Source organism: Cnephaeus nilssonii (genome assembly GCF_951640355.1).
Source record: "Cnephaeus nilssonii genome assembly, chromosome: 15".
In the NCBI taxonomy this organism is placed as follows: Eukaryota; Metazoa; Chordata; class Mammalia; order Chiroptera; family Vespertilionidae; genus Cnephaeus; species Cnephaeus nilssonii.
The window spans coordinates 63,718,477-63,739,806 of record NC_137086.1 but is presented as its reverse complement, the minus strand read 5'-3'; the positions used below and the strand labels follow the sequence as shown (position 1 = coordinate 63,739,806).

The 21,330-nt window shown below is 48.8% G+C and overlaps 1 protein-coding gene across 4 annotated transcripts in view; it reads right to left on the bottom strand.

Annotated features, from left to right (window-relative positions):
• AFF3 (ALF transcription elongation factor 3) overlaps positions 1-21,330 on the bottom strand; it is a 514,559-nt gene that overhangs the window by 236,465 nt on the left and 256,764 nt on the right. The window lies entirely within an intron of this gene.

Here is a 21,330-nt window from a genome sequence, read left to right as displayed (position 1 = left end):
GGGAGAAAGAGAGAGAGGGAGAGAAAGGAGCACTGATGTGAGAGAGACACATTAATTGGTTGCCTCCTGCACACATCCCAACTGAGGGCAGGGAGTGAACCTGCAATCCAGGTATATGCCCTTGACCGGGAATCGAATCAGTGGCTCCTCAGTGCAGGCCGACACTGAGCAACACCAGCCAGGGCTGGCTTGTTTTTTTATTTTTATTTTGAACAAACAATTGATACCAAATAATCAAAGGACTTGCACCGAGACAAGGAAAAGCTTGCCACAGAGGGAAGTGTTTATGACTGTCTGCTCAATACTCGTCTGAGCCCCAGAAAGAGAATGTCTTTGGAGAAAGTTGCTGAAATATTTTGACATTTTTCCTCCCCCATTTGAAGTGTGTGAGGGGAAGGGAGACAGTTCCTTCTCACCTCCAGCCTAAGCAAAAGGTTAATAAACACACACACACACACACACACACACACACACACACACACTCCTCTGAGGACTTTTATTTGCTCTGGGAGCTTGGGGGATGCCTCCTTTAAACCTGAAAAAATCAACAGGGAAGTGGCTGACTGAATGGCCCTAGGTGGACTGCACTTCCTCCTACAGAGAGACCAAAGATGCCAATGGTTGGAGCAAGACAGGGAGAGGAGAGAGGGCCGTGGGAAAACTGAAAGAGAGGCACTGCCCTCCTCAGAGGAGCTACAGGTGATGTCCACAGGGGGGAATCTTTTTGGAACCATTAAAGCATCCCAGGAGAGAAAGAGTGTTCTTCCTCTCCCGGAGACAGAGACCCACTAACCTGCGAGGGAGCCGACGCCTGCTCACAGGGCCAGCCAAGGACAACTCTTTGGCCCCTCACCACCCTTTTGTGGCCCTAGCTCTAGCCCTGGAGGAGCCAGGAGCCCCAGCTGAGAGAAAGAAATGTGCAGGCCAGGGAAGCAGAGACGTAAGCAGGGTGGCCCTCCTCCCTCCTCCTGGGATCCCGCCTGAAGGAAGCCCACATCGGGGGAAGAGTCTTTAAATGAAGTGTGGAGCTTTGACGATGGCCTGTGACTGGGCATTTTAACTGTTGAAATGTGGCATTCCTGTGACTCAGAATGTCTAGGAAAGTCATGGGAACTGTTGAGACTCCATTCAAGGGCAAGGGGAGAAGTAGCCACCAAGATGAACTGGAGCAAGAGGAGGGTTGCTTTGTATAATAGTGGCAGCTGCATTTCCTTACTGTGGTAAAAGATACATAAAACTTACCATTTTACACATGTTCAATTGTATACCTCAGTGGCATGAGGTATTTTACATTGTTTTGCAACCATCACCACCATCCATCCACAATAGTTTTTCATCTTTCCAAATGGAAACTCCATCTCCACTCAGTAATGTATAATGGTTGCATTTTAAGGAGTAAATAAAAGAACTCAGCAGAAGGCCTGGCTCCTGGCTCCCACATTTACTATGCTGTTGTGGCTCTTTTACTTTTTATTTATTTCATGTCTGACACTTTTTATTTTTGCATGTGTAGAACTGAGTTTCTGACTACATCATATTCCGTCTGCTTCAAGAACTTCCTTTAACATTCCTTGTGAAGTAGGTCTGCAGGTAATAAGTTCTCTCCATTTTTGTTTGTGTAAAAAACTCTATTTATCTTTAACGTGTGGAGAATGTTTTTGCTGAAACAATTCTGAGCTGACAGTTTTTCCTTTCAGCACTTTAAAGATGTTACTTGTCTATTGCTTGCCTCCTTACTCATGAGAAGTCTGCTGAAATCCTCATCCACGGTCCCCTGTTGGTAATGTCTTTTCTTTCTTTTTCTGGCCAACTTTAAGATTTTCTGTCTCTGGTTTTCAGCAGTAGAACAGTATAGACTGCAGGGTGTATATCTGTGTGCTTGTGTATGTGTGTTTGTGTTTATCATGTTGGGCATCCCAGAGCCTGCGCTTCTGGAATATGTGGTGTGGTGTCTGTCATAAATGTTGGAAAATTTATTATTAATTTTATTATTTATTTATTTTCTTTAAAAAACCTTTATTGTTGAAAGTATTACATAGGTAGGTCCTCCTTTTCCCCCCATTAACCTCTTCCAGCCTGCTCCCATCCACCCCCAGGTCCTTACCACCCCATTATTTGTGTCCACAGGTTATGCATATATGCATAGAAGTTCATTGGTTGATCTCTTCCCATCCACCTTCCCCTACCTTCCCTCTGAGGCTCAACAGTCTGTTCATTGTTCTACGACTTGGGGTCTATTTTTGATCATCAGTTTATTTGGTTCATTAGATTCCACATATGACTGAGATCATGTGATACTTGTCTTTCTCTGACTGGCTATTTCTCTCAGCATAATACTCCCCAGGTCCATCCATGCTGTTGCAAATGGTAAGGGTCCTTTCTTTTTTATTGCTGTGCAGTATTCCATTGTGTAAATGTACCATAGTGGTTTTTTTATCCACTTATCTGCTGATGGGCACTTAGGCTGTTTAATTTTGAAAAATTCTTGGTTTCCTCTGCCCTGTTTTTCTTTTCTCCTCTGGGGATTCCAATTACATGAATGTCTGCCCACTTATAATTGTCCTACAGGTCTTGGATGCTCTGTTTATTTTTTTCTCCTCTCACATTTTTATCTCTTTGTTTTCAGTTTGAGTAACTCCTATTGACTTTTTTTTTTTTTTTTTCTCATGGGTTCTTTCCTCAGCTGTGTCCAGTCTACTGATAAAACCATTACAGGTGTTCTTGGCCTCTCTGCTTTTCATTTCTCCAAGGTTTTCATGCGGCTCTCTTTGTAGTTTATCTGTCCCTAGAGAAATTACCTACGTGATTTTGCATGCTCTCTGTCTTTTCCTTAAGAGCCATTAACATATGAATCATAGCCACTTAAGTCTGATAGTTCTAACATTTGGGTCGCAGCTGATTCTGGTTCTAATACTTGCTCTGTCCCTTCTGACTGTGTTGTTCCCCTTGCTTTTTAAAATCTGTCCCATACGTCTTTGTTGAAAGCCAGACGTGTTGTAAGGAACAGTAGATTCTGAGGGAACTATGTTCCAGGCCTGGAGATGAGAACCCCTTTCTTTCTGTTAGGTCTTCAGAGTGGAGGTTTGTTAACCTAAGTCAGGAGTTGGGCTGGACTTAAAGTCTGCTCTCTGCTTGGCTATGAGTCTTCCCACTTGGCTCTGGGTCTTCTCTTTGTACAGCTCCCCGGTTGTATCCCGCTGCTCTTTCTACTTAGTGCTCGTTAGTGAGGCGGCTGGAGAGTTGGGAAGAGGGTCGCTGGCGTTCTGCTTACGCCTGGTTTTAGCTGGCACTGTGACCATGAGTGTTGGTGAAGTGGCCTTCCTCCAGGCGTCATGGAACGTTAGGCAGCAGGCATTCCTGCCCTTCCCCAGGGGCAGCGCTTTTAGTTTTCTCTCGTTCTCCTCCCCCAGGGATGATGGGTTTCCCCCAGGGACCTCAAGATGCGTTTGAATTGCCCTTCTCCGTGAAGATGAAAGCTTTTGTTTCTTAGAAATGACAGGAGTTGAGACAGAGTTGAGTTTTGGTGGTGGGTGCCATTCCTCTCCCCGAGCTCCAGGGGTCAGCAGGCGCCCAGGCTGCAGTTCTGTGCCCTTCTTTCTTCCTGCAGAGAAAGGTGTCAAGTCCGAAGGAGAGAGAGAGGAGAGGGCCCGGGAGGTTTGGCAGAGGCTGCTGTTCCTCTCCCAGCCAACGCCACAGGAGCGGCTCCTCTGCCTGCCCTGGTCTCCCCGTGAGCTCCTGGCGGAGGAAAAACCTGAAAGACCTGCAAACCGCCCTGTGTTTTTGGCGCCCTCCTGGGAGCCCAACATTTGCCTTTAGCCACTCACTGCAAGTTTCCAGCTGACTCCTCACTGGCTCATGTGCTTCGGGTGGCATCCAGATAAGCAAGTGCTCAGGTCGTTCCTTTCTGAAGGTGCGGTCTCTCTTCACCTTTCAGGTTAATTGGTTGCTCTGTGACTTCAGTTCTTTCGTGGGTTTAACAGAAGTAGTTAATTTGCTGTTTCCCCAGCTTTTGTTCTGATGGAGGAGAGGAAGCCTCGCTCCTCCGGCTCCGCCTTCCGTAGCTCTGAGTTGCCAAGCTGTGTGCCAGCCTTACTCTCCTTTGAGCTACACAACCAGCCTGGGAAGCACACGATGGGTGCCCCAGGCAGAGAAGAAATCACTTAGAAAACTTACTACTGATTATTCTTCATTTTCAAGTAACCATAGGTATCATTATGAACTCCTAGTCCACTCAAGTAGATTCCTACCTGAGGCAAAAATAAAGTTTATACATTTAGATGCCTTTGCGTTCCCATGAAGACATGAATTTAGCATATGTGCAATTACAGCTCTTACTCATTTATGGACCCTAGAAATCACTTTAAAAAAATAAAATAACTCAAGGCATTGAATACAATTTAACAAGTATTATGTCCCACACTTGAAAGCATACATTATGTCTTTTTTAAATAAAATGTGTCTTTATTGATTTTGAGAGAGAGAGGAAGGGAGAGGGTAGAAAAATAGAACATTGAAGAGAGAGGAACATCGTCGACTGGATGCCTTCTACACAGCCCCCACTGGGGGTCAAGCCCGAAACCCGAACATGTGCCCTGATCAGGAAATGAACTGGTGACCTCTTGGTTCCTAGGTTGACGCTCAACCGCAGAGCCACACCAGCCAGGCTGTATGATGTCTTTAGTCAGTTTTCTCATGAAGTTAAATTTCCAATAAATCATTTACTTATTGAAATTAATGCTGGGTGCTACCAAACCATATAGAAATGAAAGTCTTCTCATTCTAACTGAAATTAAATATATACATAAATGAAAAATACAGTATTGAAAAGTAGCACCCAACCCTTCATATGTCATCCCACTTCCCTTCCTGTGTCTTCTTTTAAGGGCCCGTGTGAAGGCCTCGATTTTGTGAACTACCTCTTTACAGACTTCCCCTATTTTCATTCACTGTCCTTTCAGCTCCCAGTAGACTTCCGAGTTTTACATTGCTCTCCTCAGTTGCTAAATCTTTATGTAGAAAGGATTTATATTGAAGTAGGAGTGTTCCTTGTAAGGTGCCAATAAGCAAGGGGGCTGGTCCAAGCAATCTACCAAGTGTATTTCGATGTGAAAATACTGCTGTGAGTTAGAAGTTATGCATGAGTTTTAATCCTTTCTGAGCTCTCAAAAGGAGTCTTGAGAAACACAGTAGACTATGACATATATTATAAAAATTACTTTGTCTGGGTAATCTGGTTCATAATTAGGCTTACTTAGTATAACCATATACTTATAAAAGCAATGTATAGGCATAAGCTGACATAAATGAACACGGTTTTACAATCAGCTAAGACGGCACAGAGATTTAAATAAGCACTTTAACTGTACTTAAAGTGATGAAAAGCTATCACCCACATAGCAAACACATGTTCCACCAGGGGGTGTAGTCTGCTTTTATTCCCTTTGCAGCGCCTTAGTGCACCTACAGAAAGAACAGTTGTATAAAAGATCCTGTATTTTTGTCAAGTGATTTATAACCTATTGGCTTTCATTTTTATTCCAAGGAAGCTTTGTCTTTCTATTTTATTACTGCTTGTCAATCAAACTCAAAGTAATTTCTAACACTTTTGTTTTTCTATTAATGCTAAGTTTTAAAGAAATTGTAAAGCAAGTATCTAGAATCTTTAGGGGAGTTTGCTATTAATCCCAGGTTAATCCTTTCCTATACGTAGCCAAGAATCCTTTAGCAAAGGAATTGTTTCTTAGCAATAAAGATAATCTTATAAACATCCTACAATTAGAGTTTACAAACTAAGATTTCTTTAAGTAAACCTCATCTCTAAGGAATTTGAAAACACTTCATTATCCTAACAAGAATGTATAGCTGCTAATAGTAGCCAGGTCCAAATTAAAATGCTTTTTCCAATCCCACACTTACAAAACTTGTTTGCTTCCAGAACCCTACTCGTCAAATGAAAACACTTTATTAGATAAAGTGAGAAACGCTGACTCACCAAGATGTGCGTATTCACAAATTTATCCAGCAATAGATGTTACAACCATATCAAATAATGAGGGGAAACAACAGCTTTTTTTTGTCTTTGCAAAATGTACACTATACTGAGATCTCCGTTGGCTCCGTGTCCCCCAGCCAGCCTGTGGCAGAGCGGTGGCTGAATACAGGAGCGAAAACGCACATCCTTACAGGGAGAGTGCTTCGGCTTCGCCCCCTGGAACCCGCTCTTGGTGTCTCTGGATGCTCCCTCCTTCCCTGCCCCTCTCCTGGGGATAAGGACAGTGTGGGCTACTCTTGGGCAGGGGGAGTCCTTGGAGGCGTGAGTAACAGAGCTCCTCGGACGGCAGCAGAAAACAGGCTGATGAAAGAGCCCAGTTTTCAAGATGCAGAACTCAGCAACTAGGATCCGCGTGAGCGTGCACGCCAGAGCGGTGTGTAAGGGACGCTCGGAGGCATTCCTGTGCTCACTGCGCACCCCTCGCGCTGGACTGCAGGCATGGATCCTCAGCCGACCCTGGCAGCTTCTCACCCCAGAAGCAATGAACGCAGCATCCCCTCGCCACCTAGCTTCCTCAGGGCTGTGAGAAACAGGCAGTACAAACACAGTGGTCCTGATACAGCTCCGTACCAAGATTTGCTCAGTCTTCCATTTAAAAAATATTCCGATTTTTATAAAATCACTGTACTGTGTTTATAAACGGGCTCTGGAGTCTGCGAGGCCCGAGTTTAACCCCTAACCAAGTCTCGTAATTGCTGTGTGTTAACCTCCCTACATCTGAAGTTCCTCTTCCATCGGATGGAAATGACATCATGGGGGGAAATGACATCATAGGGGGTCATTGTGAGGATTGAAAGAGATACTAGATGTTCAGGGCACAGTAAGCCATCACTACAGGTTCAGCAATGCCGACACTGTTGTTGCTGTTGCGTTAGGCCATGGAGTCTGCTCTAGTTCCGATCCTTTGACCTCAGAGAAAAGGAGGCTAACATGCACTATTGATTCATCGGCTCTTGATGATTCTTAGTGCTGACAGGTCCAGCACACATTCGGCGAGGAACTCGAAGTGTTCCCATGCTGCTAAGACACTGGGGCTTGGGCAGAGTAGGGCGAAGGAACACGTTTTTAAAAAGCTCAAACCAAAATGATCGCTGATCTGGTTTCCTAAACATTTGTTCTAATTCACCAAAGACTGTGCTCACTGCCTTCTCATTTCCCCCCATTTGCATGCGCTTGGCTTGTGATGTGGCCACACTTTAAAAATACATCATTGAGCAGACAAGCATGTTCCCCTGGAGCTGGCCCTCTTAACAAATCTCCTTTTGTGTCCTTTTGTGCCGGAGTGATCAATCATTTCACCCATCCAAGGGCTGCTGCTGATCTGTGGATGACTCCAGTTTCCATGGCCCCTCCCCCCCCTCCCCACCGCTGGAAACATGTTAGGAATCTGCACTTGGGTTTTTATTCGCATCACAGTGGGCTCCTCGTCTCATACAATAACTGGCGAACCTCCCAGAGAACTCAGGTTCATTTCCTGCCTTTTCCAGAGTCTGGGGTGGGGGGTGTGTGGAGGGGTAATGAGAGACGTTCAGTGAAAGAAACAAGGAAACAGAAAGTTAAAAAGTCAGAATGGTAAGTGCTTATGAGGCAGAGCAGAGGAGAGGTTTTTATCCTGCTGTCTGGAGAGAGCCCGTGGCTTTATTTTATTCTACTTCTCTGTGCAGGGTCATCTGTACCGCAGGAGGCTGGGTTTCTGTCCCTCTTCCTCTTCCCTCTGGTTCTGCAGTGGAGCCTTCGAAAGGCTATGGGATTTGAAGCAAGTCTTCGGCTCAGCAGGGTCTTACTCTGTAATTTGGTTTCCTGAGAGGCAGCCTAGGTAGGTTTTGGGGAGCAGTTCATTTTTTTTAGAAGCTGTTACTAACATTTTTAGTGAATTTTTAAGGTTCTAGTTTAAAGAGCCTATTCTCCACCATTCCCACCAGACATACCCTGTTAACTGAATTCCAACATATTTTTAAAAAGCTGACCAACATGCTGCTAGGCCACAGTTATTGCCAGAGAAGGGAAAGCTAAAATGGCTCATAAAGTAAATATGCAGATGTAACTATTTTGACAATATTCCATTAATTAGTATAAAATTCTGGAATGATTTTTTAAACATGTACTTTATATAGAGAAATAAATCTACATTTGAGACTATTAGAAGGTATTTAGCAGTATCTGAGGATTTAAATTAATGTATAATAAATCGATAATAAGCATGCTGATCTCAGGATTTTAAAATCAGGTTCAGAAGCCCAATCAATGCTCATAGAGAAATACTTTTTAAAAAAGGGAAGAATATAAAAACCTTGTGTTTAATTCCACAGAATCACAGACCTCTAATTTAGAATTACCATTTAAAAAATTAGGCACTAAAATAAAAACACTGTAATGAAAAAGTTGTCATAACAGTGAGTTGTCCATACATTACAACTTCTATAACTTCCTAGGAAATTCAGAGAAAGAAAGATACCCTTTGCATAAACAGACCCCCCCCCCCCCCCCGCACCCCAGTGAACGGGCAGGGGAAGAAGGGAAACTAGGATGAGTAAGTCACCTAGGGTTAGCAAATGACAATTATTTTCAAGCTTAGTGTCTGGAGACAGGCCGATGCACCTCTCCGGATTTCCATCAGACCCGGAGGCGTGGGAAAGCGGTGCTGGGTGGGGAGGCCCGCAGCGGGCCGCGGGTGCCCGGGCAGTGAGGCCCACGTGGGTCAGGAGTGGAGCGAGGCACGAGGCAAACACCTCAAAAGGCAGTCAATCTGGGAGGTTCAAGAATGGTGACACCTGGTTACCCATCATTTTATATCTAAGGAATTGTTTCAAGCTTTCCTGTGAGTGTGCAATAGTAATCTGCAGAAAATTGGTATAATTTCACAACCCTCAATTTGAAAAAAATAACACAAAAGACTGTGTGGTTTAATGATAATAAACACAATTTTAAAAAGAATGTCTTGATCACTTTGGATAGATGTGTTTTAATGTGTTCTTGTTCCAAGAATTGCTTTACACAGAACGTATTAACAGTGGAAATAGCTTGGAAATAGCTTTGACTTCCAGCCCTTGATTCTTCGAGCAGCAACAAAGTAATTAACCGAATTATCCCTGCGAAGTTATTATCCTGATTCTCCAACTTGTACATCACACTCATTATCTATCAAAATGAAAAACTCAGGCTCATGGAAGATCACGGGCGTGCAAGTGGCGGGTGCGGAGGCGCTGACGTTCCTGGTTCCTGTGGAACCGCAGGCAGAGCGCCCGCTCCCCCCCCCCCCCCCCCCCCCGCACCGCAGGGAGCGGGGAGCAGGCCGCGCATCTGTGCTGCTGCTGTGTCTCCCGCTCCAGGCAACACGCAGCCTCGCAGGGCAGCCCGTGGAGAGCTGATGTTTTAAATGAACACCTCAACCTTTTCCTTGCAGGACTGGGAGGAAGACAGATGGGGAGCAGGGACAGACACTGAGCAAAAGGTCAAAGTCATTGGTTTTCACCCACTTAGTCAGTATTTATTAGACATCTACTATGTGCCAGTCATTGGTGCCAGCCCCTGGAGTAATTGCCAGCCTAATGGGGTAAGAAAGACCTTGGCGACTCAATAAGAGTAGGGGGTACCTGGGAAATAGGGAATCGGAGCATTAAAGTCAGACTCGGGGAGTCAGGAAGGATCCCTGGAGGAACTGAGGTCTTAGTGGGGCTTGGCAGGTAAACAGAGGCTGGAGGTGGGGTGCGGGGTAGACAGAGCCTGTTCTAAGGGCTGGAAAGAGCCCGAGTTAAGCCCAGAGGTGAGGGAGGGAGGGCGGCACCTCACTTCCGGAGTGAAGCATGGAGGGAGGTGGTCAGGGCAGTGGGGGAAGGAGACAGGTGAGTGACACACAGGCTGGGCACACACACCCAGGGACTCTCTCCCCAGCCCAGGGCGTCTGTCACCTGTGGAAGTGAACATGCCCAGGAGAGCTCGCTGCCGGCAGGGAGAGCTGGCAGGAGGCGCACACTAGGCGGAAGCAAACAGGGGGCTCAGAATCATCCGGTGGGAAAGGATAAGGACGGTGGGCAGAACCAGGAAGGTGGCCTGGGGGTGAGGAGAAGCGGGCAAGTGGGAGGCCGACACAGGAGACAGAATGGACGGACGTGGTGAGGACTGAGGGAGTGTGCGGGAGGCGGGGGGACAGCCCACGCTGCAGGACGAGCGGGGAGGCGCGAGGGGAGCCTGGGTGGAGGCGTCCATGCGCACCTAAGGGGCACCACGGGGAGCAGCTGGCGAGGTGGGCATGACACTCAGGACACAGAGCTGGGCTCGACACCCACTGGAGACCATGACGGCACAGGTGCCAGGAGCAGCGGGAAACGGCAGCTCCTGAGGAGGCAGAGCCAACCCCACGTCCCAGGGAGACGACAGGGCAGGAGACCAGGGAGAAGCGACCACGCGGGGAGCAGAGCCGGGGGCAGAGGCTGAGGCGCCAGCCTGAGAGCAGAACCTGTGGTCAGGGATCGGAGGTCCGCCAGGGGCCACAGCGGGAGCTCTGTGCTCCGTGCCGAGCCAGCCCTGGGGACCATGGGGAAGGCCGTTTCAGGGAGCGGTAAGGAGAAACCGAGGGCAGCGGTACCCCAGGAACCGGACAGAAGGAACAGGGGCTCTGGCCAAGGAAGCCCACCCAGGAGGGAGGGAGGACCCCAGGAGCGCAGCACTGAAGACGCCTGTTTTTACATGTTCACTCTGAGGACAAGAGCTAACGCGCTGGTTAGCAGAGACCTGGGAAAGCAGTGCTGCGGCTCCCACAGGGCTGGGCGGTAAGGGGCTGGATGGTGCAGGGCTGGGTGGTACGGGGGTGGACGGAGTGGGGCTGGGCGGTGCAGGGCTGGACGGTGCGGGGGTGGATGGTGCGGGGGTGGGCGGTGCGGGGGGTGGGTGGAGCTGGATGGGACTCTGGAGCTCAGGCAGGGATTCGCCCCAAGTGTGGGGTGGATGCATCCTGAATTCCGAAAGAGGGAAGCAGGTGGGGGAGACTGGAAGGCGGAGCTCCAGGAAGGCGGTGTCCATGCCTGTGAGTTCCCTGCTGTCCCCAGGGCCCAGACAGCCTGGCACTGGCCGAGTGAGCGAGCAGGCCCAGGGCCCCCGCTGGAGAGCCTCTGCGTGCTCAGTGTCCTCAGTGACCAGGAGGGAGGGAGGCGGAGCTGTCGGGATGGTATGACCAAGCCAGGCATCCTCGCCCTAAGGAACGGGTGCCTGCGGACAGGGTCTTAGTCTCCGTGCACAAACACAGACAGGCATGCCGTGCAGAAACACGCACAGGAGGTCTGTGGTACTGGACTGTCACGGGAGCCATCAGGAAAGTGGCTGACGCGCTTCCTCAGGGCGCGGACCATGCAAAAGGCTGAGAAACACGAACACTGACGAGTCAGTGGCGCCAGGTGAGCCAGGCCAACAGGGCGCTCCCGAGGGCAGAAGCCACACTGGAGGGAGATGGGCTAGTCCAGCCTCCAGGATCCTGCCCTGGAAGTGGGGTTCAGCATAAATGCGTGGGCACTCTGCCTGGCTGACCTGAGGGGTCCATAATCCAGCCCCCAGCGCTGGCTGGAAGAGGAGGTTTCACTGCTCCAAACCAGAAATCCTGGAGGGACTCAGGGTGGATTATGAGACTCGGGGACGGAACAAGGGCCCAGGCAGGACGGTGCCCTGCTAACAGAGACCTGAAGAGCTGCCCACAGAGGACCCTGGCGTGGAGGGCAATGCCTGGCGCGTGGCTGTGCCAGCCACAGGCTGAAACTGGGCAGAGAAGGATGCGGTGACCTTAGGGAGGCTGATGGGGCAGTGATGGCAGTGAGGTCTCGGTGACCTGCATTTTAGGACCTGTGTGAGGACCAGCTGCCTGGCAGCTCCCAGGTCAGCGAGAGAACCCAAAGGTGCAGGGGGAGCTGAAGGAGGTCACAGGGCCCTTCATGCTAAAAATGTTCTCACACAAACACCTCCCCCCCAAAAAAACTTCCGCAACATTACTATCACTTCAGCAAATATTTTAATATTTTATGCTTCTTAATTAGTATCCCCAAATATTCTTTATTAAAAGACCCCACATATAATAATGCACAAGTCATTTTCAGAACAGCACTTAAGAGAAACCCAGATTAAGTGTCCAAGACATTGAAGAATAACCCACGGACACAGACTATAGGGTGGTGAAGGCCTGGGGTGGGGGGGGCGGGCAGGTCAGAAGAAGTCAATGGGGCGGGGGGGTGGGGAGGAGACAAATGTAATACTTTCAACAATAAAGATAAATTTTAAAAAAGGACATTACCAGAAACCCGGCCCGTCATGCACTCTGTCAGCAACATGCCCCCTCGCACCTCTCCTGGCCCGCCAGCCTGGGTCAGCGAGAGGCGTCAGCTCCATGGCTTCCATCGTAGCCGGTGGCAGCTGGTCTTGGCTAATCGATTGATTTGGGTGCCTCTTCCTTTCCTCCAGTAACATTCTGACAGACACCCACGAAAAGATACCGACTGAGGTATCAGAACCCGTGCTTTAGGGCAGAAAATACATCCCACAGACTGCCAGCTACTTTGGCTGCTAACATTGCCTTGGTCTCTGTCCCCGAGGTCCTGTAAATGCCTCTGTGACTTCTCCCGGTGCCGATCAGGAGACAGGGGAATGTAGAAAGGCAAGAGGCATTCCTTCCCAATGGGGCTTCAGCCCTTCCAGGGTTCTTCTGTCCATCCCCCCAAAATGTCTGGGCTCAGACAGATCCTGCAGAGGGGTCTCCTGCCCCAGCTCCCCTGGAAACCGACCGCCTGCAGAGTGTAGCCAACTGGCCCGAAACACAGGAGCAGGCCTGGGGCGCCCTCCAGACAACGGGCGCCCTTGGCAGGGGTGGAGCCATTTAAGTAGAGTTTTCGGTTTCAGCCAAAAGGACACATATAATAACATCTATTGAAAATGCAAAAAGAGGCCCTGGCTGGTTAGCTCAGTTGGTGGAGTGATATGCCAAGGTTGCGGGTTCAATCCCTGGTCAGGGCACCTACAAGAATCAACCAATGAACCAATGAATGCCTCGGTAAGTGGGACAACAAATCAATGCTTCTTCCTCTCTCGTCCTTGTTCTCTAAAAATGATTAAAAAAATATTTTTAAAAGAAAAATTCAAAACCAAACCCTGCCAAGTGAAGCTAATTTCTCTTGAACAAGTAGAGTATGTTTTTCTCAGCGAATTTCTCACCTATGTCCCGTTGACTTTGGCTTTGATTTTATTTTACGACGACGAGTAATGGGATATGCCGATGGGGCTCCCCTATAGTTACACCTGCATTGATTTTGCCATTTGTGGGCTTCGTTTAGTCACTAGTAAAATCTTTACTGTTTGAAGCAAATGAAGTAAGTTATAAGGAAAAGCTGTTCTGGTCTGAAGCAGGGGAGGTTCGACGTAGGTCCAGCTCTGCAAATGACCCAAATAGTCACTCAAAACAAGCCACCCCTTCATTCTCTGCTTTCTCTCAAGTGGCTAACACGTTCATGTGGGTCACGGAGCATGTGGACATTCAAGCCAAGGTTCCTCTCGGCCCACCACCCAGGCTCTGAATACATGGTGGGCGGGGGTGGGGGGTGGGGGGGCCCTCAATGAGGTGCATTTCATGTGACACTGCTCTCAACTCTCTCCTCACTCACGGTCTCCCAGGAGGTGCCTTAGTTTCCAGAAAACCAGGGAAAAGGAGTTCCCTTTATTTGTTGGCAGTCTGTTCAATTACTGCGTCAGAAAACTGCTTTGGGTCTCCAGAATTTAAACCACCACCAGTTACCCGCAACTCTATGTAGATATTCACTATGAATATTTCACGGGACACTGGCACTAAATTAGCATCTTAAGATGAAAGCCAAGAAGGTCAACTGCTCAGATGTTACACTGAAATCGACTCTGAATTCATCCCTTAAGTCCTAGCCAGAATCTCAACTCCCGTCTCCCGTTCAGTGGCTCACTCTGTTATGCACGCTGCCCCTCAACCAGCGCCAGCTAAACCTGTCGGCATAAAATGTGTGCATCCCAGGTTCCAGCCCTGCACAGCCCCATTAAGTTGTAAATGGATTTTATTTGCTGAACAAATGTTAATGCCATTCTACGCTAATGGGTAATGCTATGAAAAGCACCTAAGTACTATACACCGGAGCCTTTATGGTGAAATATTGTGTAACGTAGAAAGCTGTCTGTTATAAACAGATGTCAGCCAGAGGGCTTCCAGCCCTTATCGCCCATCTTCATAGAACTCAGTTACAATGTCTCCCTCGGTGAAGTGAATTTTTCAGTAGTACACAGATTTATTAAGTCCTAGGATTAAAATGCTCTGAGTAAAAATAAAAAATAATTACCCTTTAGAACATAATGCAATATTTAAATGACTTGAAAACAGTCACCTCAGAAAAAAATTAAGAGAGGCGAGAGAAAAAGAAGTTTGAAAATAAAGTTGGAGCCCTGGCTGGGTGGTTCAGCTGGTTGGAACATTGTCCCATACACCAAAAAGGCTGCCAGTTCAATTCTCGGTTGGGGTGTGTACAAGAGGCAACGGATCGATGTTTCTCACATCGATGTTTCTCTCTCCCCCTTCCTCTTTCTCTAAAAATCAGTAAAAAAATATCCTTGGTAAGGATTAAAAAAATAAATAATGTTGGTAATATTGGCCACAAAACCTCTATGAGTTCAAGTGTACAAACACATGATCTGGCACTTCTGAATCACAAACATGTAAACATGGAAAACCTCTCATTCACAGTAAAATACACAGGTGGTTTCATTAATGAACTGGGGACTTGGGTGTGTGTGTGTGTTGCTTCTTAATTTAATAAAACACCATAGCTGTTAGGGGAGAGAGAGAGGGTACTATGCCAGGCGGTGCTTGTTAAAATCACAGCTCTCCCACTTACTAACTCTGTGGCCTTGGGCAAGTTGTGCTTAACTTCTCACCTCAGTTTCTTCATCTTTGAAATGGGGATGTTAACAGTGCCTCCCTGTGGGCAACTGTGATGCTTCAATGAGTTCGCACATGCAAGGAAGTTAGTGTCTCAATCGTCATAAACGTTAGCTCTCCATCATTGGGCAGTTGTTACAGTGTGTCACATTTACTGCTAATGAAAAGGGATCTGAATGGAAACTATGGCCTTTCTATGACTTTTCACTGTTCAGAGCACTCACTGACTCCGTTTTCTCAGGGCGGGACTCACCCAGCCTCTCCACAGAGCCAGCACTCCGGGTACGTCACCAGTGACCTTTCTGTCCTTTGCCCCCTCCACTGGGTGGTTTTCCATCCTTGTCTCTCTTGTCCCCTGGGAAAGTCTGAGCACCGGTGAGCCTGACACGCTCTTTCCATGGGTTCTATGACGTTACTCTGTCACAGTTTTCCCTCGGTGTCTCCAACCACTCCCTCTCACCTCCACTGGCCACTGGATCTTCCTTTCCCTGACCTTTAAATGTTGGAATTTAGACTCTCATTGCTCTTCAGCCTCTAGTCTCTCTCCAGGCAAATGCACCCATTTCTGTGGTTTTATTACCAATACTAGAGGCCCGGTGCACGAAATTCGTGCACGGGGTTGGGGTGTCCCTCAGCCCAGCCTGCACCCTCTCCAATCTGGGACCCCTCAAGGGATGTCCGACTGCCCGTTTAGGCCCGATCCTAGGATCGGGCCTAAACGGGCAGTCGGACATCCCTCTCACAATCCAGGATTGCTGGCTCCGAACTGCTTGCCTGCCTGCCAGCCTGATCACCCCCTAACCACTCTCCTGCCAGCCTGATCAATGCCTAACTGTTCCCCTGCCAGCCCAGTCATCCCCAACTGCCTTCCCCTGACAGCCCGGTCACCCCCAAATGCTCTCCCCTCCTATTACCTCTTTAGTAGATAGGGTTTTTTTCTTTAACATATTGGACTGTGTACCTGCCGTGGTCTTCACAAACCAGTAAAAAATGTAAACCCAAACTAAAAGTGTCATAAAATAAACTTAAACAGGAATTTCATGAGACCTTAGAAAGGTGATATGATGTGGTTGTTTCTTTCTTTTTTCTTTCTTTCTTTTTCTTGATGTTTCAACTTTTGTCCTTTCTTTCTTTTTTCCTTTTATTCCTTTTCTGTCCTCTCTTTCTCTTAACTTTTCCGTTGGTAGAATTGTCAGTACTTGAATCTGTCTTGCTTCCAGAAGACAAAGAAGAGGGAAACACACAGTCATCTGAAGAAAAAGATGATCTATGATGGGATTGGTGGTGTTTCTGGTTTTGCTCTTTTCCCGGTTTGATTGTCATTTCTGCCGGCCCCGGCATCTTCAGGACTTGTGCATGGGCACTTCTTATTCATGTCTACAAAACCTCCCTGCCTTGGTGAAAACTGTAGGGGAAAAGGCCTTCCTGGGTGGGCTCAAGCCCTGCCCAAGGTGCTGAGGAACCAGGGTGGGGAGCACACTGCACCACCTCTGCAGAGCCAACCTCCGGACCTCGGGGTACTCTCCAGTAATGTAACTGCAATGTCCAGGTTTGCCTTCAGAAATTAGTTGTAAGTTACTTCTGATGTGAAACCCTATCTCAGACATTTCCATGTGGTTCCTAAAGATTTTAAACAAAACCCATTTACCTCCCTAACCTGGTCAGAACTTTCTACCCAATGGGAGAGGTTTGCTGGGCAGCATCGCCCAGATTACTAACCCCCTCCCTCTCCAATCACTCGGCTGGCGGCAAGGGAAGTTCCAAGGCTATAGTGTGTGTGGGGGATCACTCCATGGGGGTGCACCCTGACACCCCAGGCTGCCTCTTGGAGGGAATAGCTCTGGGGGGCACGGCTGCCTCCCAGGCCTACACCCCCCAGCTGCAGATGGGAGCTGATCTCAGAGGGGGCAGGGTGGGGGGGTGGGAGGGAGGTGTATAGGCAGCCTGGGTCTCCCAGGCCCACAGCCCAGGCTGGGACAGGCAGCAGACGGCTCCTGCCATGCACTGGAACCTCGCAGGCCCAATGCCCAGGCCACTGTGGGCAGCTGATCGCGCCGGCCTTGTGCAGTCGCCTCCCAGACCCACGGCCCGGGTCGCGGAGGGCAGCTGATCAAGGCAGCTGGTCTCGGAGGGCAGATGATGGAGGCAGCCGGTCTCGGAGGGCAGCCTATGGAGGCGGCCCAGCGCGGGCGCCTACCAGACCCACGGCCCAGGTCTGGGCAGGCAGCTGATGGAGGCTGCCGTGCGCAGGCGCCTCCCAGACCCACGGCCCCGGTCACGGAGGGCAGCTGATCCAGGCAGCCTGTCTCAGAGGGCAGCCGATGGAGGCGGCCAAGCGCGGGCGCCTCCCAGACCCACGGACGGGGTCGCGGAGGGCAGCTGATCTAGGCAGCTGGTCGCGGAGGGCAGCCGATGGAGGCGGCCGTGCGCGGGCTCCTCCCAGACCCACGGACCGGGTCCGGGAGGGCAGCCGATGGAGGCGGCCGTGCGCGGGCTCCTCCCAGACCCACGGACCGGGTCCGGGAGGTCAGCCGATGGAGGCGGCCGTGCGCGGGCTCCTCCCAGACCCACGGACTGGGTCCAGGAGGGCAGCTGATGGAGGCGGCCGTGCGCGGGCGCCTCCCGGACCCACGGCCCGGGTCCGGGAGGGCAGCCGATGGAGGCGGCCATGCGCGGGCGCCTCCAGGACCCACTGCCCGGGTCCGGGAGGGCAGCCGATGGAGGCGGCCGTGCGCGGGCGCCTCCCAGACCCATAGCCAGGGTCCAGGAGGGCAGCTGATGGAGGCGGCCGTGCGCAGGCGCCTCCAGACCCACGGCCCGGGTGGGGCATGAAGCTGATCATGGCGGCCGAGCGTGGGCGCCTCCCCGACCCACGGCCAGTTTCAGGGCTAGAAGAGGATCTGGCTGGAGGGCAAAGCCGCCTCCTAGGCCAACAGGCTGGGCTGCTCGCTGCCTTCTCTCAGTGGCAGCCTTCTCTGGGACTGGGGGACTCCTGCGGGCCTGGGCGCCGCCATCTTGTGTCTATGGGCGCCGCCATTTTTGTCGCGGAGTGATGGTTAATTTGCATACTACTCTATTATTAGATAGGATGCTAATTAATCCAAATGTTGGTCTACAGCTCAGACCTCTGTTCTGAGCTCCAGACCCATGTATGTTCATTTACGTTCTCCATGTCACTGGAATGTCTCAAAAGGTACTTTAAACTCAGCATGACTAAAAATAATTTGATTTCCTCTCTCCCTCGAAGCCAGCATCTCCCTCCCTGCTCCCATGCCTGTGAGTGCCCCACAAAGCGTCTCTGCTCTGGACATTGGCAACAGCCTCCACTCCTATTCTTCCTCCCTCTTGCCCTCAATCCATTCTCTATAGCAGCTAGTGGTGCATTTACATTGCCAATGTGACGACACTGCTCCCGGCTGAATCCTTCACTGGCTCCCTGTGCTTATGGGAACTTGAACATGGCCGAGAAGGAATTCTAAATTCCAGACACTGGGACCGCAGTGTGGGAGCAATACTGATACACAGCGCATCTGGCTTCTCCTCTCTACCTTTATCCGCTGGCACTCTAGCCACTCTGGCCTTCCCTGGCCTTGCGGCGTCTCTGACAAGCCAAGCTCTTGCATTTCCTCTGCTTGGAACCCTCAGCATTGCATTCCTTAGGCTGATTTCCTATTCATCCTCCAACGATCAGTTCAAAGGCTGCTTCCTCGGGGAAGCTGTTCTTGACCCAAAACAGGGTCATGTGCCCTATGATAAGGAGGCTGTCATAAAACCATATGTGTTTATCACAATTAACATTCTACATTTATTTGTAAAATACAAACTTAGCTGTATTTTCCGTAGAGTTGAAGAGGACACGTCTGTTTGGCCCACCATTGTTCCCCCAGTACCTCCCATGTGGAAAGGGCATACTAACACGTTAAATGAATATCGCAGTTTTCATCATTTTAAGGCATTTTTTGATGACCCTGCTCTTACTCCACAACAAAAGGGAACCTTCACTTAACCGTGATGGCTGTGAGTAACAACTTTGGTGACTTTGGATCACAAGGGGAGAGAAACTCACAAGGACAACTGGGTTCCACAAAGACCAGCCATGGAAGCCAGCGTTGAAAGGGCAGGCTCCACTCCCATGATTTACGGCCAACAGAACGTTTGTGAGTTGCCAGAATGATACCCACCCTTCCCTTTTGGAGGGTTCTTTCACTCACTCACTCGGTAATTTATCCACAACAAAAGCGTGAATTCTAAATTCCAGACTCTGGGGCCACCGTGTAGGAGCAATACTGATGCACATCAAATACAGACAACATACAACAGGCTGCAACTGAGAGCGCCTGTGCTTGTGTTTGCAGGAGAGGACATGCTTAGGGTAAGAGGGGAAGGTGGTCCTGGAGAGTGAATGGTGTGCGTGAGGCAGGGAACAGCCAGAAAAACAGTCCAGGCGAAACGGGAACACTGACAGGGTCTTGGAGGAGCTGCCTAAATACCAACTACGACTGCCAATACCTTAGCTGCCAGGTCAGGAGAGAGGCAAAGGCTCCCTTGCAGCACTGTTTCCTCCAGCTCTGCAGCTCCTCTCACCCCGGACCACTCCCCATGCGCTCCAGGAAGAGGCGAGCTTACAGAGAGCTCCACTCTGCTACTGAAGGCATCGCCTCAGCTACCCTTAACCTTGCATATGCATACCAATCAATGATCCGGTCGGTCCAGGCCTTCCCTTTTATTCACACCCAATTCAAGGTGGGCTGTGGCAGTGGTAGATGGACTAGGGGTCAGTGTCGTGGGAAGGTAGCAGTGGGGTAAGGGGAATGAGGCTCTCATCAACTCTCTTAAGGAAAGAAACTAATGCTTTAAACCCTTGGGAAACTTCCTCGGGGAAGCTGTTCTTGAGCACCGTTGAGCTTGACCCTTGGTTGCAGCATTCAATTTATTCTAGGTACACTTTACATTACTTACACTATATCCTTTTGGTCTGTGAATTACTCAAGCTCTTACTCAAACTTCAAGCTCTGCTGGGAGTATGGAGAAGAAGGGTCACATGACAGACTTCTTCCATCTCCTCAGAGAAGACAGGAAGGAAAGAGGGGTAGTGTTTTAAATAGCAGCACCCAAGAGGGGTCCGGTGTGTTCTGGTATTGTCATTCTGCAGATATAAACACCATAACCCACCAAAGGAAGATGGCCTAAACATTGAATATTTGGACTCAAAGAGGAAAGTACATTGAAAGAGAAAAATAGGAAAAGTACATCAGCATTTTACACTATCTGTTTTTTAATCTGAAACAAAACTCTAGGACAGCGAAAACATAGATTAAAAAAATATAACCTGTATTTTTTAATATATCTTTAAATGCCAGAAAAGAAGCTACCCACTTTGAAAATGTTTTCTATATAAATCTCTACCAGAAAAACAAAAGTCAGTATTAATTCAACAAATTGAACTTTAATTCATTATTTTGGTCAACTTGAGTTCCAAGATTTACTTATGACATAATGCTTTCCAGGAAGAAAAAATATCCTGTCCCGGAAAACAATCTGATGGTTAATGTAAAATTTAACCAAATAATTATATTACTGTAATTCACTGGAAAGTCAAGAAAAAATGTGTAGGGTGCCCAAAACTTAGAAACATGAAAATGAAGTTTTTTTCTTCCTTTATAAGGAAGACCATACCATCTGGTCTAAGTTATCTTGGTGTTCTGCCGAATGCAGTGTCAGCTTTCTGAGAACTGTAAATTATTAGGTTACACCCCTAAAAATATGAGTGAAGAGAAAAAACGGATGAAAATGACACCGTGACTATACGTTTGGACACGCAGGAAAACAGTAAAATGGGACAACAGCCCAGCCCAAGTGCATCTGGGTATGAAATGGTTCATGGAGGGCATGCACTCAATATGACATTGACGAAAAGGACAGGTTTACAAGAGTAACACGCAAAGTAATAACATGCAAAACAATATAGAAGTAAATTTTCAGACTCCGAGACACCACTTCGTCAGAGTGCTTCTGATTCTAGTTGCGTTTAGGGGAAAAAATAACAAGGCAACCCCACCTGATTGGAAAGTACAGACCATTAAAGATGCTTCTAAACGTTTCCTAATAAACGGGGCCTCCAAATGTGAGCACAACCATATATTTCACCTCAACTCTGTTCTCCTGTCTCCCAGCTAATCCTGTGAATACAGTGCCACCTCAGCCCCGGCCAAGGCACCCAGCTGAGGAGTGGCTCCCAGATCTCTAAAAGAAGTGCGGCTTCATAAAGAGGCATGTAGGCAACTTGCGTGATTCCCATCAGAAAAGATAAAATGCCCAACACGGAACGACCGGCTCCCTCTGACGATGCAGC